The 19,205-nt window shown below is 40.8% G+C and overlaps 1 long non-coding RNA gene across 1 annotated transcript in view; it reads left to right on the forward strand.

Moving 5' to 3' along the window:
- Window positions 1-19,205, forward strand: part of LOC311521283 — a 72,341-nt gene that overhangs the window by 42,868 nt on the left and 10,268 nt on the right. Inside the window, exons 4-5 of the long non-coding RNA XR_014711844.1 lie at window positions 9,126-9,200; window positions 13,041-13,102. This is a non-coding gene — a long non-coding RNA (uncharacterized lncRNA). The remainder of the gene's footprint in view (window positions 1-9,125; window positions 9,201-13,040; window positions 13,103-19,205) is intronic.

Consider the following 19,205-nt stretch of genomic DNA (forward strand, 5'->3'; position numbering starts at 1 on the left):
TGGCTTTACTCTCCTAAACTGAGCCTCGTGTTCTACACTGCTATTTTTTATACCTGTACAAAGGAGGCTACACAGGTATGAATGCTCTACACCCCTGAAAAAAGCATGCAGTGTAGATGTACATTCAGAACTGATTAATTTGACCCAGAAAGTCCATGGCAGAGTTAGGAATAGAACCCAAATATCCTAAATGCCAGTTCAATACCTTACGCACAAGATCTTCCTCTCCATCCTACATCCCCCCCCCCCCCATCAATTGTCTCCTGCCAGCTGCACTCCAGGGATGGGAGGAGCTATTGGGAGGGTGGCGGATATATGCAGCTGGCTCTATGCTGCCACACGCATCTAGCCATGTACACCTCTACCAAACCAAACCTGTAATGCTCAGTTTAGATTCAGTTACTAGAATGCTGGTGCTTCAGGAAGTGTCAGGTTCTCAGCTCATCCAAATAATTCTCCCAGCCCTATTCTGCTTATTAGTTGATTTACAATTAAAACAATCTCTTAACTTAACTCCACTTTTCTGTTAAGTGCTTAAGTTAAAGGGTGTGGAGCTGGATTTTCAAAGCTGCCTAGAGGGTCCAATTCCCATTAATTTCTAGTGAGAATTGAGCATCAAAGACCTTTAGGTGGCTTTGAAAATCTCAGTCAGGATGATCAGCAAATACATTTGTATAAAATCAAACTACTTTTTGTACCAGTTGTCCCTAATAAAAGCACGGATATCCCACTTGTTGACAAAAAGCTGTTTTCGAGGTACCATCAGATGTTATGTAAAACTGGTCACTAAAGATCCATAACACATTTTATAGGAATTATTACATTTTTCCATACTTAGCCCCACCCTCCTCTGTTGGACTGAAATTCAGCACGTAGAAGATGGGTCTAACAAATCTTTATTAAGGCAAAACACTCAGCAAATAATGATCAGTTACTTACAAGTGGGAAGCTTATTGGGATGGTCTCTCACAGTTGCCTCCAGCGTTGGACAATACACGGTTTCAGCTTCCTTTTATTCGGCTGCTCATTTATAACTTTTGTTATCTTGTCTCATTTTCATACCAATTCTCCACCCCTGTAACTAACTCAAACTGCGTGCTGTGGTGTTGGTTTTTTTTAGCTTTCTGGTTACTTTATCTTCTGTTTTTGCCACAAACATGATTCCTTTTCATTTTCTTACATATGTGCAACGCTAAACATGATTACTCTGCAATTTCTCACATGTGCAACATCACTTATGCGAAGCAAGTTTTAGGATGAGAAAAAAGTAATATTTTACCTAATTGTCAGATAAATAGATGAGACAATAACCAGTTTGGTTTTACAGTAAAAATATGATGCATGCTTGCAGACCACTACCGTGATTAATATTATTATGTAGGAAGTGTGATTTAGTGGTGACAGCTAGAAAATGGAAAACAAGACTTCTGGGTTCTATCCCAGACTCTGAAGCTGACTCACTGCAGTGACCTTCAGCCAGCCACTTAATATTTTTGTGCCTCAGTTTACTCATTTGTAGAATAAAATATGTACCTCAAAGGGGATTTGTAAGGCTTAATATACTGTTTATAATGGAAAGGGCTTTAAGGTCCTTTTATGAAAGGTGCTCTGTAGAGTGTAGCATTATCGGCAGTAGTTTCTAAACACTTTCATTTTGTGAATCACTTCTTAAGGAAGATTCTTTCATAGATTACCTTTCCCCCAGTCCTGATTCCACAATTTCTCTCTGGCAGCTATATAAAACCAAATCCTATTGGATTCTGTTAATTGTATTATACGGAGGACTTCAGCATTAGAGATAAAATTAATATAGGTTTTATCCTGTTATGCAGCCAGCACCACGAAATAGCAGTGACTGTCAGCACGTGCAATAAGCTGTAGTTAATTTTAATGTTTCAGAAGGTAGGAGTGAGGCATAGATTTAAACTGTGACTCCATGCTTTGACTTCCACAAGTTCCCCCATTTCCGTACAAATGATATGCTTTAATTCTGGAAAGGCAGCTGAAAGTGCAACAAATTGAGAGGAAGAACAGACCCATTTCAGCATTTGGTTATTGAATTATGTACTTGTTAAGACTTGTTGTGTTTTGTCAGTGTGTACCCGAGTTGCGAAGTATTTCCGACACTTGACAATCCGCAGGCTCTCATTGCAGCTGCTAACTAATGTCAATACAGATGAACCCAGTCACCTCCTCAGCTTGGAGTCTTTGCAGGATACCATACCATTTTGTTTTACTTCTATATACAGCTTGAATAGACCTAATGGATGCCTTGGTACATTTTGCCTCAGTCCATGCTTGAACTCCAGTAATGATGGTGGCAGAAGATGACTACAAATCTTACTGATTATCTGTGGGTTTTTAACCAACTCATTTATTTAGCGGTAAGCAAATGGGTTCAGATCTTAGTGTATGTGTGTACACTGTATACAAACAAACTTTTAAAAGTATTACATAATTTTGAAAAATAACTGTAGCCAAATCTTCCCCTCAATGAGAATAAGCTGTATGAGACAAGAAACTCCATAATGTTTCACATCATCTGGAAAGGGCAGAGACTGCATCCCCTATCTGTAGATTGCCTGAGATCCACATGCATCTTGAGGATGATCTGCAAGAGGCATCCACACAGAGGACCTGTGCATCGTTGCAGCCTTCCAGACTCTTATAGCCCTCTACCAGCCCCTTAGCTGCATAGCTCCAATGAAGCCGTGCTCTAAGACTTCCCCTCCGGCCAGTTGTCCCTGAAATCCCACACATGGATTTATTCCACAGCATATAGGGACACAACACCTAAGTGAACTCTAGCATTAATTTTGAGGTTGAATTCCCACAGGCTTGTGTGATACAATGCCATGGAGAATAGCCATTTCTTCAGCTGCACTCCCTCCCCCAATTGCCCATTCCCTCCTCACACCTGGATCCAGATCCTTGAGGAACCTTCAGTAAGGTCAGAAGAACCGGAAATAGTGCTGAAAAGGAAGCACTGTCTCATATCACAAGGCATCCACTAGGTTTTTTTCCCCTTCCACATGCAGAGGAGGAGGGGACAATTTGTCTCTCTCTATTTTAGTTACGGTTCCAAGTTATACATGGCCCCTAAGCTTAGATTGACGGATGCAGGTGCAATATCTAGAATCCCTCAATTTCTATCTTGCAGAAAAATAGAATTCTACCATCTAAAAAACACAGATTACCTATTGGCCAGCTATCAAAGTCCTCGTCTTGTGGATGCAGGTAAAAATTAAGCAAGGGAGCAATTAAATCCATATAGTGACAATTTAGAGAGTACCATTAGTTTAATCCAATGTAGGAGTATCCCTCCCTGCTCTGCCATAACATTTTGTAACAGTTGTCATCTCACTGTTGCACAGTCATAATAACCAAAGGAGGAAATGAGATATGACCATTTAGATTTAATAAAACTCGTCAGTTAGAAGTTAACATTTTTGGTTATGATTTCACAAAACATACAATAAATCATCATTCACAAATGTGAAGCCATAATTTCCACATACTTCTTCACTTCCTTCTAGTATTTTCATGGTGCTGATCAGTGTCCCTCCTGCTCTGAGAAACTCAGTAGTATTTCCTCCTGCTCTAAGGTGGTGAAGGTGGCCTCCAGGTCCATGGACAAGGGGCATCAGCCTGGATTCTAGGCCTTCTTTCCTCCCAGTAGCTCAGCAGTGTTTATCTTTCCAGTTGCATGGTGGGAGCAGAGAGTCTCTGGGTTGTTGAACTTCTGTACCTTATATGCTTGATCCATCACCATGAAAATAGAAAAATAATAGACATGTCACTGAACTCTACCTATCTCTTAATAGACCCTCCCTCCTGGGTTCCCTCGTCAATCTGCTAGTGATACTGACATTGGCCTGAAGTGGAAGAAATTAGACCCATGTCACATTACAGAGATCCAGATTTTGGTTAATGTTTATTAATATTGTGGTCTAAAAAATGGTTTAGGCAAAATAGGTATGAGGATGCTTAAATGCAGCTTGTATCTATTACAGTGTCTTGGCAACAACAATAAACAAGTCTTTACACTGTAATCAAACCCAGTAGAAATACATTTAAAAAATATCTGGCCAAGCAGGATACATTCTTCCTCCTATCAATTCTAAATTATCCACACTAATCCCTATAAAATGGTCTTCTGAGATGACTAGAGCTGTGCTTTCCCAGCTGATGAAATAAAAAGCAGATGGGATGAGTGGAAATGCTGCAGATGTGACTGGTATTTCTGCTCGATCTGCCTTGTACGCATTCCTCTGAGAAAACACTAGCAGATAGATACAAACTACAAGTGTATTATTGGGCTCTTGGAAATATTCCATTTCATTCTGGATTATTAACACTACCAACGCTGACTACCAAGGGTTAGGTTTGAACTGTAAAGAGTAAATTACTCATGTGGAGCAAATTCTGCTCCTCCCCATTCCAAGGTGTGCCGGGTACTGCATACAGCAGAAATGGTGTGGGACAGTTTGTGAGATGCCTGCCCATGGCACTTGCACTCTTCAGAGTGCTTGGGATCCAATATCCTAGAATCATATGAGTGGAAGGGACCTCGAGAGGCCATCTAGTCCAGTCCCCTGCACTCAGGGCAGAACTGAGTATTATCTAGACCATGCCAGACAGGTGTTTGTCTAACCCGCTCTTAAAAATCTCCAATGAGGGAGATTCCACAACCTCCCTAGGCAATTTATTCCAGTGCCTAACTACCCTGACAGTTAGGAAGTTTTTCCTAATGTCCAACTTAAACTTCCCTTGCCGCAATTTAAGCCCACTGCTTCTTGTCCTGTCCTCAGAGGTTAAGAAGAACATTTTTTTTTCTCCCTCCTCCTCGTAACAACCTTTTATGTACTTATGAGCAAACATGTTGGGAGCAAAGGCATAGTTAGGCCTCACAGAAGCCTGCTGTGGTTCAACTCTTTTACAGTTTAAGCATAAGTAGCATTGCACATGTGTAAGAAAGATGCAGAGCAATTATGTTTGTGAGGAAAACAGAAGATGCTAGCAACTACAGTAGGGTTGCCAAGTTTGGTTGGATGTATTCCTGGAGGTTTCATCACATGACATAATCTTTAATTAAAGGTGAATCTTTAATACCTGGAGGCTCCAGGACAATCCTAGAGGGTTGTAACCCTAAACAACAAAGCTAAAACAGAACAGTTAGAGTTAGTACACACCTTGTACTGACAGGAGTGGAAAATTGATAGGGAAATAAGAGACTAATACATATTTATAAGAAAAGATAACAAAAAAGATATATATGTCAGCCTGACAAAGGAAAGCTGAAACTGTGGATTGTCCATTGCTGAAGGTGACAGGTGAGTTCATCCTGATGTGCTTTCCACTTGTAAGTAACTGACCACTACTTATAGGTGCTTTTCCTTAATAAATATTTGTTAGACTCATCTGCCGAGTGATGAATGTCAATCTAATATAATTCTTCAGGAACTGCCTGCATACAGCACAGAGGAAAGCTTGTGGGATAGGCTGAAGCATGTAAGCATGGTTGGTGTGTGACTACATGGCCTTACTGGCCATTTCTGCCTGCAGAGGGGACATTCCAGCCACAGGGGCTATTACAGGCTATAGTCATGGCTTTGGGAAATGATTCCTTAGCTCCTTCCCCCAGAGATCTCCCCAGAGCACAGGCCAGTTTCTCAAGCTGTCTTCTTGGGCCAGACTTTGAGCTGCAGTGAAATAACAACAAAGACTCTCAGTCTCACCAAGAACAAGTGTGAGGTAAAATATCAATATTTCCTCTGGTAAGAACCAAGAGACTTGGTTTCTCCTTACATATTGCAATTATTTTTTATGCAGTAACACATTGACAAAAGGTACGGTATTGATATCTTCATCCAGTGTGTTCAGGATTCAGGCACTTCGTAAACATTAATAAATGAAGCCTTAACACATCCCTGTAAGGTAGATAAAATAGCCATTTTACTGATGGGTAAACTGAGACATAGTCCAGATGAGCTGGGTATAGACTCCAACCAGGCATCTTGACCACTATCTCCCAACTTTAACTAATAGACAATGCTTCCTCTCCTTTCTCCTGTCCTTCTGCCCCCATAAATTGCTCCAGGATTTGGCAGGATGAATATTTAAGGTTTGTTCAGTGATCTAAATTGGCTTGTCCATTCCTTTCATGGCTTTAACTCATGGATCGAAGCAGCCGGACTATGGAATTCTGATGCAGAGAGACTTGGCCTCAGGGATACACACATCTTGGCACAAAATTAAGTCTAGTACTAGAGGTCTCTTGTTTACCACCAGGTCTGACTGGTGAGATTGTTATTTACTGTATCTTCTAACTCAGTTTTACTTTGATGTACGTTGAAAGCTTATTTATCTACTTTATAGATGCTCTCTCTCTCTGGTATTATGATATCTGGCAGGATAACTAATAGACTTCAGTGTTTGGAATCATTCTCAATATATTACCTACAAGAAAGCCCTGGGGGCGGGGGGCTAGCAAAATACACTGATTTTAGTTATAACTTGGAGAAATTGTATCCAATTCTACAAAACACATATATCTGTAGGAATCTCATTTTTGATTCATATTGTAGTGGCTTTTAAACTGATTATATAACAGAAAAAATATAATACATGAGTATGATATGTATAAAAATCCAATGTCCTGAGCATACAGCAAGCAAATGAAAATGGGATGAAATAGCTAAAAAGAAAAAAATGGGGGGAGAGTGATAGGGCTACAAAATGCTTCAAAGTTTTAAAATCTATCAAATAACTTTCACACTTACATATGCACATAACATGCTCTGTGTAATTTTAGTTTGATCATCAGAGGTGTCCATAGTTATTTAGCTATATGATCTTTGTGTACAGCAACAATTTTGTATTTAATACTCAAATCTTAAATGAAGCCTTGCTGTAAATTTTACTTATGAGGTATATTTGCAGTTATTTAAAGGAAAACTACAGTGATTTTTTTACAATTGCCTTTGATGGTTTCAGAAAAATCTGTGTAACTTAAGGAAATGAAAAGCAATATTTTTAAAATACCTGAATTTTTAAAAAATTCTTTGATATTAATTAGGCAGCTGTGAGATCCCCGAGGATTCTCATTTTAATGATTAGGCAAATTTGCTTTTAGAATTATGACACATATCAAAATGTCTCATTCGTAGTATATGAAGGATTCATGTATCATGTGCTGGGTAATAACACAAGAGAACTGCATGCTGGTAAAACTAAACTAGCTCTTTTATTAAGAGAATATTTACAAAGATGCTGCAGCTAGGGCTAGCATTCCAGCCATATACATAATGACTAACTTCCGGGTGCCTCTTCCAAACTCTTACCTTCTGCAGCCTGTGCTTTTCATTCTAAGTTCCCTGCAGGTTGCTATAGGGATGATCAGAGTTTCATCCAAAGACACAGGAAGCTGCAGCCAAAAATGGAGGGAATGTTTTGGATACCTGTAGAGAGTTGGATCTGGCAAATATGGTGCTACATGAATGTACAAATGAAATGAAATTAAATCAAATCAAATAATTAAATAGAAAAAAATGCAGAACATAAATAAAAAGAGCTATGGACTTTTCCTGATGCTCCATTTCCAACTTCCTATTAAAAAGACAAGGAGGGTGAGGTTATTAATATCTTTTATTGGACTGACTTCTGTTGGTGAAAAGGACACGTTTTTGAGCTACACAGAGCTCTTCTTCAGACCTGAAGACCTCAAAAGCTTGTCTCTTTCACCAACAGAAGTTGGTTCCATAAAAGATATTACTTCACCCACCTTTTCTCTCCAACTTCCTCTGTCTGGCTGGAGCTCAGTCTTCTTAATATGTGTCATCAGCTAACAAACTGCTGCTTATTGTTTCCTTATGACTCCACAAAGAGTCCCATGTATTTCACTGGAACTAATCATATTGAGATTCATATTAAGATGCTACCCACTTTGATAGCATCTTACTCTGCAAGTAGTCCCATTGATTTCTGTGCAGAGTAAACTCCTGCTTAGTTGGCAAACAGCTTGTTTGGTGTGTGGTTTCTCTGGTCAGTGAGTGCACTGAGTAATTTTGCCTGAGGGGAAATAAAGTTTTGGATTAAAGATTTTGTATAATATGTAATTGGAGATGGGCCAATACTGAAATCTCTAATCCAACCCCCTTTGATTTGTGTGTGTGGGGTGGGGGTGGGTGGGAGGGAGAATTCAGATCCAAATCCCCAGATTCAACCGGCACCGGCAGCTTTACTTTCTGAATGGATCCAAAAAGGGCCTTTTTCCTGGATCGGGTTTTGATGCAGCCAGAAATCTCACAAAATGGGTAGCTCATAGAAAGAGGCTGATGATGTTGAACCTGAATCCAAACCCTAACCCTGAGTCAATCTTGAATGTGAACCCTAGTCTACACTAACAGAGGCAGTTAGGTGTTTGGATCTAAGTGGGATGTAACACTTTATTGTGGAGGTGGAGTATAGGATATCCATGTCTCAAGAGGGTTTTTTTGATAATGTGCCATTTAGTTCAATCTGGTAGATTTTGAAAAGTAAAATGTTGCTATTTATTACACCTACAGTAAACAGTGTTAATCTCTGTATGTACTATTGCCAAAATCTAGACATGAAACTGGAGGAAAAAATCTCTCCAGTCCCCGTGTACTAAAGAGGATTGCCACATGGACTTAAAATGGGAGAAATATGCTTGTGAAGGGAGCCAGGAAAGGCTAAAGGACACCTTGACTCCTCTTGTCCTAAAGCCAGTCACTGCACTGTACTGCAGGAGCACTGTCACAAAAAAAAAAGAAAGAAAAAAAAATCTGGTTGCTCTAGTCCACGGACTACTCAGAGGAAGAGAGGTGGATTCTGCAATGGCTAACAAGTGACTGGCACAGTACTGCTGCCTCCTGGCATTATTTGCAACTGACCAAGTCATTTTGATTCTTAGTGAAAGTTATTCCCATGAAAGCAACCAAAACTGCTAGTCTGATTCTTTTTTTAATGAAAGTTTCCGTGGTCTAATGGGGACATTAATATAAAAGACAGTCAGAGCCAGGGATCAAATTAATTCCAGGCAGGGTTGGTTTAACATGCCAGGGCTGTGATGGAGGTAAAGATAATTTTCTTTTCTGTCATAGCAGTATCAATCAGCAGAACCGTTCCAGGTAGGAGATTGCCTAGTAAATCCAGCCTGCCTCACCTCAGAAATAGAGGTGAGTGTTTCTTGTTTTTAAATATTTTCCAATTTGGGATAAAAGTTGTTCAGCCCTGAATAACTGAACTGCTTCTGTGGTAGAAGATTCAGGGGTGAGAGTCAGGGCAGATGCAGTGTTAAATATCAGACGGTTTTTGCTCACCAAAATTCAGACTTCCTTGAGATGAATGGGGTACGGTGGTGAATTCTCATCTTTATTACTAGTATCTGGCTGGAGCTTTAGATTGACTTACGTTACGATGGCTGCACCATTACAACGAAGCGTAGAGAATTAGGGCCAAAGAGAGGCATCCCCAAAACAGTGTCCGCTTCTAGAAATTTTTGCCAAATTTTATTTTAAAATGAAACTTTAGAATTTATAGACTATTCAGAATACAGCAGAAATAGTTGAGAGTCCCTATCTCATGATCCTTAATTTGTACTCATGCACACTTATTTCCTGTTCCTAATGTTAAGGAAAAATAACTCTCCTGAGGATTTGCTTTGCATATCAGTGTGACAGTTTTTTCTCCCTCATGCAGAGCCTAGTTCTGTAAAGAATGAAGCCTGTGAGTTTTCCATTGACTTCAATGTGTGTTAGGGCCCAGTGTCAGGATCCTGGGTGAATGTAGGCGGGACTAGTGGCAGGAACAAACACCAAGGTTTGAAGTCAGTATCAAGGTCAATGATCAGGCTGAAGGGCAGACCTGGACAGGTAGGGGATCAGGCTAAGGGTCAATACTAGGTATTAGGGTCCATGTGGATATTCCGGGGTTCAAGTGGGAGTCAAGGCTCAAGTCAGAGCTGAGGTCAATACCAGGAGTTCAGGAACAGAGAATGCAGGGTGGTCATGGCAGCTAGCGAGTGATCCATGCTGTTGCATGGACACTTCCTGAAACACCCCTTGGGTTTATATAGGGCAGGGAATTAACCAGGCACCATAAGGCTGCAGTTTGTTGAACCCCTTGAGATGGGACTTCCTGTGGTCTGTGCCTGCAGCAGATTGTGGGTAGGGGAGTATGAGTTGGTTACAACTGCTGCTGGGTAGCAGTGTGGAGGTGTTAGCTGCCTGTCAATTCTGCAGGCCTGAGTTTGAGACCCACCTGGCTTTACAGACAGATCCTCAAAGGTAATTAGGCACCTAGTTCTCCATAAAATCTATGAGACCCAGTTCTGCATGAAGCAAAGCACAGCGCCTTCAACTGTCATTGGCTGGCGGAAGGCACTGCCCACCTTGCAAGATTTATCTGCATTTTAATTTGGATGCAATATTTGCCTCCTGTTCTGAACTGTTGTGTAGGGTTTAACAGAGCCTGGTAAGAATTGCCACTTTCCATCCCAGGGACACCTTATTTTCCACAATGGATGAATTGAGTCCTGTATATGTTAAGTTGGTGATGTGCCTTGGGATCCTGTTGGATGAAAGGCACTATACTTTATCAATGTAAGTTATTGCTGTTGGGTTACAGTTTCCAACGGGTGTCTGAATTCAGTAATTTTCATACACCAAAGGGTCACTTGGGTGCCTACCTGGCCATATACATCATGGTATAGAAGAGGCATAAAGTCAGAAATGAGCGACTCAGTGGGAAACTGAATGAAAACACAGGTCAGGAAAGTAGCTTGGGTGGAGTGTAGAGAAAGCAAAGCTATGCACTATGTATATGCTGATGTTGAGCTTGGTACTGTACAAGACACAACTAAAGACATAGGATGAAATCCTGGCCCTGCTGAGGTGAATGACAAAGCTCCCATTGACTTCAGTAAGGCCAGGATTTCACCTTGCAGGACACACTTTTACTTTTAATTGGGATAGTGGCGACAAAGGCTAGCATTTTCAGAAGTGGCCCTTCGAGAAAGATTTCAGTGCAAGGAGGGAGGGAGCCTGGCACACTGGGATTGGCAGGTTCTATTAGGAACAGGGGATGCTTTGGAAGAAGGCACAAGCACAGGAGTGGGAGAGGTGAACAGTCAGAATGATGAGTCTGGGGATCATTGAGTGTCTACTAAAGATACAGAAAACAGTCATGGAGGAAATCACGCAAGAGACTTTTCTGTCCCACTTATGTAACATTTAGGAAAACAGACATTGGCCTTATTGTGTAGGAGACACGCCTTGCAATAGACAGTTCTTGTGAATGTGCTGACATCGACTGACTCGGGAGTTTTTTAGGGCTTCACAGCTTCAGGGTGAGATGAAATTATCCTTTCACTGAACTACCATGGTATCCCATCATGAAAAAATCACTGTGTTCAGGGATGAATAAATCCAGCATAATTATTTTGTAAAGATACAAGACTACATGCAGCTTGTTAATGCTGAAAACAGAGCATCTCCTGATATTCGTGCATTACGTAGGCAATGGATTTTGTACTGAAAGCGCAGACTTCAGACTGTTCATTTATCCTTTTGGTTTCTCTCAGTAATATTTTTACTACTGCTCCAGCCCACTTCCATCATACAGACAGGTGATGCAAGATAGGTGGAACAGATAGAAGCAAATCATTATAACTTATCTTACAAGTATTTATGATAAATAAATAATAAATGCTACTCAGTTTTTCACGTCTGTCATTAGCTGAGTTTTGTTAACAAGGCTGAGAACGTTCATAATTACTATGTTGTACATTACAGATGAAGTAACAAGGCAGTGTGTAATCATTACGCATCAATATAATATGAATTCATTCAACTTTGCTAGATAAACAAATTAAATATGAATGAAGTGTTTGATTCTGGACCCTCTGTTCGCTTTTAAAAACCTAAGGGCTGTCCCATAGTATGGGATCAATGTCAGACAGAGGAACCATGTGGGGAATGACATGCAGTGATTTATGGATGGTTGAACAAATAGTATATAGTGGCTTAATTTTTCTGCAATGTCCCCAATTTGCACAATTTTCTACCAGCATTTCTTCCTGATAACAGCTTATCATATTATTAGACATTTCACTATGTGCACAACTCCCAGTGATTTCACAACTGGGCCCTTTTGTTCAGCTTGATGGGAAATGTGATTTTTTTTTCCCCAACAAAAGAACCATAAAACTTTTGACTTACTATGAATATTTATCTGCAATTTCAGTTGCATGCAATATTCTATTTCACTTCCTGTCTTAAACTGTAGGATAGCATTGCAGGGTGCTGCAAAAATTGCATCCAAGGGGAACATAAAATGGAGTAGTGAGTGAAGTGATATAAAGTTAGTAAACATTCTGCAATCTTACAGAATGCAAAGGTCTGTTCTTAATAAATATAAAATAATTATTGGGTCAGACTTTGAGGTGTGTGTACCTAATACTTGCATTCATATTTCATGATTGTGTACATGAATCATGTATTTTGCTTGCATGTGCACAGGAGCACAGGGACTGTGTCTGTGACTGGCCCTTGTGCCCTACACCACCCCATATTAGCCATGCTGGTCAGTCACAATCTGGCCCAAATTGTAGCTAGGCTTTCAGAAGTAAAAGGTTTAAAGTCTCTATTGGTTGGAATGAATTATTTTCTCCTCTTTTCTTTGTTTTGGGAGGACTGTGAGGAAGACTGATGTTCAAGGATTGCTTGAGTTCTGACGACAAAAGGATGTAGATAATAACCAGTGGTTATTGCAGCACCACTGGTAATCCAAAAATTGCCTAGGGGACGATGGCTATTTATTGACCAGCCAGTGGGAAGGGAACTGAAATACAAACTCTTTAAGTTTCTGAAAATGAGTCTCTGAACATGGCAAGCATGGAACCATTGTTATGCTTAACAGTGATTTGACTGATACTATGGATTGCATTCTTTATGCTGAGGTAACTTGGTTTTTAGAAAATCAATTTTAGATGACCACTTTTAACTATGTACTTACAGAGTCACCTTCACTGAAGACCTGAGCACCAGTAACAAATTTATCCTCACATCCCCCATGTAAGGTAGGGAAATATTGCCATCACCATTCTACATATAAGGAACTGAGACACGAAGGAATTCAGCCAACATGCTCAAAGTTACCCAGGGAGTCTGTGGTAGAGCTAGGAACAGATCTCTGGAGTCCCCATCCGGTGCCTCAACCACAAGACTATCCTTCCTCTCTGCTTAGTTTACTTCCGGTATGGGCCTTTGAAGCTCCATATATTTCGGGATTACAATAGCTTCATTAGTTGCCAACTGCATGAGAAAATTATTGGTATCCATGAAGCTACAGGCTTATGCTTCATCACTTCCAGGTACTTAAAGCAGTCTAGAGGAAGGGGTCTTTTCAAAGCATGTTCCTAAAGTATATATGTGCTTGTGTATCAAGTAGCCTTGTTAATGTTTCCTTTTGAAAGGCCTTGCTCTGCAGAGGGACATTGGGATTTAGTGGCAAGGGGCCAGATTTGAAAAGAATTTAGGCACCTAAAGATACAGGTGGGTTCTTCTGAAAAACCCACTAGGTGCTGCCTCTTTAGGCACCTCCTAAATACCTTTGAAAATCTGGCTGTTGCACTCTTTCTATCTTGGCAATTGTGGATAAACTGCTCACCATTGCGCTTGCACTGATGTATCTCCCCAGTGCTATCAGCCGTAGGAGCTCTGGTGTACAGTGCCCAGAGCCATTCCCCGCACCGTGTTGTCTAATGTTGTCTGGGATGAATGTATCGAGTTTCTAGTGTGAATACAAAATTCACTTTATAAGTGCAACTCTGCAATGTTAGTTTAGAATTCTCTGTGTCAGCAAACACTTCCCGCCAGCAAACTCCTTCACTAGAATAATTATGGGAAGGATAGGCAAAAAGGATGTGAACATGGGTGACCGACTGACATCCATTCAAAAATCAAAATTAATATTTAAGAATGCTTTTCTACGGTATTCACCCATGCAACAGGATCATCAAATTAATTTGTGGGACAAACTCTCTGAAAAGCTTTGCCAGTCAGGTGTAGCCTCCTTTATCTCTGCGGGGATAGGAGGGGAATTTTAAGATGCATGTCTTATTATGAGAAATGTGTACATATGTTTCGCAAGCTGCCTAGGCAAACCATAATGAGATGGCACAAACTTTTAGGCTCTGATCCAGAGTTCATTGAAATCAATGGGAGACTTTCCATGAACTTCAATGGACCTTGGATCAGAACCCAAATGCTTAAATATGAATGTACTTGAACTGGAGACAAGCTGCTATGTCTTTTCCTACAATGATCCACATTCCAGTGAGATCATATATATCAATTAGTATTGCAAAAAGACCCTAAAGTATTTCTAGTTTCTGACCAGCCACCTCCTTCCTACCGCAGACCTTGCTGAATAGCCCCTGGTACATCATATGTGGAAGACATTATTACAGATTCTTTTGCTGGTTTTTACACTTTTACAATGGTTTTCCAATCATTGGCTAGGCCCTCCACATTTATTAGATCATTAAGATATAGTCCCTGTCACCTTGATCAATCAGTTCATCAGCCGTCACAGAGAGAGCGCTGTTCACAACACGTCATTCTAGCCAGTCCTTCGGCCACTCACTGGCCAGGCTGTCAGGGGTACCGGACCCCGGATCAGCAGAGTGCACTGCAGCTGAGCAATCCGCCAGCCTCAGCCTCCCAAGTAGCTGGGATTACAGGCGCATGCCACCGCGCCCAGTGTCTATATTCCCTGTAGCTGATGATAAATCCCTTGTGCTGTTCGGTTTTTTGAAACAATGCTTGATTGTCTTCTGTTGTTAAATATTTTCAATCTGCCCATTTTGAATGCTGAAGGCAAATAAGGATAATTATATAGAGTTATAGATCTTGTTCGCCCTCTTCTTTTCTGCGGTCTTTCCAGAGGACATTGCAACTACATCTTTTCCTTTGAATTTTGATTTGTTTCAGTTTTTCTTGAATGTTTTATTGTATAACATTGACTCTATTTGTCGGAGTGCTTTCAGAGACGTTTTACGAAATATCTGTAAAGTATTTTAAAACTTGCTAGACCTGATCCCAGGTTGTAATTAGCCCTAGCTTCTACATTTGTGAATGAACGGCTGTGCTGTCTTTTGTAGCACACAGTTCCTTATATGTTATAATTCCAACTCGGCTTTACAATTAAATGTGTAAACCTCTGTATGTTTCAGTTAAAATAACCATAATACAATACTCTGGACTGCTACACTACCTTACATTTGATCTCAGGCCATACCACAGGTATGCAAATAATAAACATTATTTATACAGCCTGGTTACATCAAACAAGTTGGGCTCCTATTGTGAAAGACACTGTACAGACACATAGTAATAGACAGCCCCGGCCGTGAAAAGCTTATAGAAAAAATGTTGGAGGGAACACAGGCAGAGAGACTTTAACCAAAGCTCTCTGCCTATATCACAGAGCAGAGCCAGAAATAGAAGTGAAGTCTCCCAAGTGCTAGATCAATGCCTTTTTGCTGGACCACACTACCACATCTAATATTGCTTAACCTATGCTACATCCCTGTAAAGAAGGGAAGTGTTATTTTCATTTTACATATGTGGAAACAGAGGTACCAAAAGGCTCAATACCTTTCCTAAAGTCACACAGGAAATCTGTGACAGAGCGGGGAACAGAATCCAAATCCTGTGTTCTAACCATTTCATCACAAGAGGCTCTCTATGATTTTTATTTTTTAATGTTTCTAGTCAACCCAAAAATACCACAAGAATAGATTTTTTGCATAATAGTTTGCAAACCATCCATGCATATGATTCGGGTCCATATTAAAATCTAAAGTGAGCCACAAATATGTTTGTTTACCTACTTAATTTTAAATCTTTAGCTCCTTGAAGGGTCTGTTTCCAGACAAACAACAATGGGGAAATGAGGAATATAAGCCCTGTAAGAAAGGAGGGGAAGGTAGGGAGACAGCTTAAAGATAACTCGCATTTTGACAGAATTCTTGTAGGTAAATTGTATGGTTTTCCCTTATGAGAATTCCTTCATTTATATTTATAAACAGATCACAAAACACACGTAGGCCAATTTACAAGCAATAACCTTTATATTCATATCTGAAAAGGGACATCTTCTAAAATAACAAAATGGGCAATTGTGCATCAGTTTCTCTTCACACTAGTTGGATATCAACAGGTGTACTGAGTTGAATTGCACCTGAATATGTACTTTACCAAGGGCCCGATTCTGCAAGTTGCTGCGGAGCCCCCAGAGCTGGCAGGCCACATGGAGGGAGCATCCCATAGCCCCTTAAAAGAGGTAGCAGTAGACATGCTCCCCCTGCATGCAGAGAGGTTCCAAGAGGCGCTCTCCTAGAGTTGCTGCCAGTGCAGCTCTGTACTTCCCTCAGTGCAAAGCTCTGGCTCTAACGGACAAATGAGCCATTGGGCCCCAGTCTTGCCATCAGCTCCATGTCCGTACAAGCATCCACCTGCGTGGATACCAACTGAAGGCAGTGGGTACCCACATTGTCACAGAGGGCCACACACATGGTTCAGTTTGCAGGATCCAGCCTTAACTTGTACTTAGAAACTGAAAAAGACACCTTTACATGCAATGGGGCATGTAAAAAAAAATCTGAAAATGTCCCTTTATTTTATTTAGTTTTAAAATTAAAGTTAGTGCTTGAGAAAGACAGAGCACACTGAGGACTAAACAGGGGACAGCCTGGGCACTGGCAATGTAAGCTTCCCCTGACAAAATGTCTTGATCCTTGCCTGGAGGGATCACCTCTGGGGCTAAGAGGGTATTTCAGTCTCCATGACTATTCATTCATTAGTCTCTCTACTGACACTGTCAGCTAAGGATGGCAGTTAGGGCCAACCTGCACCATCTGTCTACTAAGAACAAGACTGTGATGATTGTTCCATTTCACATAAGTCAAGGAACTTATTACAAGTTAACTTTTACAGTATTATCATTCCCCCTAGATTTCACCAAAGTATTGTACTATATAGGCATGATGAGCACAATGTGGTAGTTGAATGCCATCGGTGTAGATCAGTATTCTGGTCTTAGCTGCTTATGTTGCTTCATCCCAGTTGTCATTTTTACCGTGCAAAAGGGGCATAAGTTATTTGGCTTACAGTAGGGTATGGCACTGGGCCTGTGATGCTCTCACTCTATCATTCCAGCTGGACAGAGGAAGACTGGCATATTACTCAGTTGTAAGCCTATAACTCTCTCTTGTTGGCTTTGCATTAGACTGAAGGAGAGAGAAAAAAGCTTCTTGCTTGAGAGTTGGCTGCTAATATTTGTATCATGGTAGTGCCTTGGCACGTTGTGAGATGCACAGAAACAGTTCTCCCCTGCTGCAGAGTCAGTAGAGCAGGTAGTCTCTGGTGGTTATAATAATGGAGAAAGAAGAAGAGTACAGCATTATGCTGCTCACTGAGATGCTGCTGACACTGTGCATAAAGCAACACAATCCCAAAAAAGCACAAATAGTAAAAATTCACTGAGGAGTAGTTTCTGTTTACATCCCTAAAATGTCTGGAAGTACACGCATGGGGATTGTCACATGCAGGGAGCATTAAGTCCACTGTATTGTGTAACTATCAGCATGATGAGAGCTTAGATAGACTGGAAATCACCTCCACTGTTCTGGATTGTAGTGTGAATGTTGTTTTTCATTAGGGGAATTTGAAGAATGGCTGCCCCACCCCCGTAATTATCCAAAGCATTATTCAACTTGACAAAAGGACCTTTAATCTCCATGGGCTTTTCTATGTATTTGACACAGAGCTACTAGGATGCAATGCAGGTTAGCAGCTGTTCTCTATCAGACTGCCTCTGATTACTAACCAGAATAATATGAGATATAAAGAGAGTCCCATTCCACTCCCTCCCATCCTGTTCCTCCAGAAAATGCTTGCCTCTTAGGTAAAGGAAGCAAGTTATCATTTAAGAAATTAAAATAAAGCAGTGTCACGCTATGGTTATTGGCAGTAAACAAAAATAATTGTGTTTTTCCTGTGCTAATCAGAGATAGGAAAAATCTACAGCATTAGGCCATCTTGTCCTTTATCCTGAAAATGCAAGAGAGTTGCCTACTACCACTTCCCTTGGATAAATACAGAATTCAAACTCACTGCCTTTGAAATATCAGAGAGACCTCACACTCTGACTATAACTATAGGGCTTTGCTGGTGTGAAACTGGCCACAGGGCTCTCCTGCTGAAGAGTGGAGGTTGACAGATGGGATGTAGAAATGTCAGATTAATACAGAAAAGATGTAAGCCCAAATTTCACTAAATACAGGTGGCTCAGTTTGGGGTGCTCTGTATGAGAGACAGCCAAAAACAGTGGACACTTTAACTTTCACAAGGGCAAAGCAATCCTACGTTTCCCCTTAGCTCTGGTTCGTTATGCCCATGTCTTGAACTGATTTCAGTGGTATGCCATGCAATAAAAGACAGATTCTCCATGCCATCAATGAGTGGATGTACATGGGCAGAGTGGGAAAGGGGCATATTGCATGCTGCGTAGGAGGTGTCTGTCTCCCCTTCAAATCTTGCCCCTTTATGCAGAACAGTAGTATGGATTAGGCTGCCAGGGAACCCTCCTCACTTGTGGCATAACAGACAGATTTTGCACCCAGAGAAAGGTCTTAAGTGCAGTGACTTTCAGCTCTGTGTACTGAAAGCATTTCTAAAGCCAGGGGACAAATATGGCTATCACTTCTTATGGAGGGTCTGGAAGCTTCCTTGGGCTTGACTCCAGCCATTCCTGTGAACCTCATGAGAATAACTGTTCTTCACAGTTAGTAATTATTTGTATGTCAAGAGCTCCTAGAGGCCCCAACTGAGATCAGAGTACACACAGAGTACAGTGAGGCAATCTCAGCTCATGAGTGTAGTCTGCCTTGTCTATTCAGATTGTCAGAGTGAGAGGGGAAGCACAGGTACAAAGAGGTGAAGTGACTTACCTAGGTCACATAGCAGCTCAATGCCAGAAGCAGGAACAGAATCCACATCTCCTGAGTCCCAGTGCAGAGCCCTATCTACTAGACATTGATGCTACATGCTATAATCTATAGTAACAGTAAAAAACACAGCTAAGCTTACTGAAATCTATAGTATTCTCGACACTGG

This window comes from Lepidochelys olivacea, assembly GCF_965140295.1.
Source record: "Lepidochelys olivacea isolate rLepOli2 genome assembly, chromosome: 5".
NCBI classification, from domain to species: domain Eukaryota; kingdom Metazoa; phylum Chordata; order Testudines; family Cheloniidae; genus Lepidochelys; species Lepidochelys olivacea.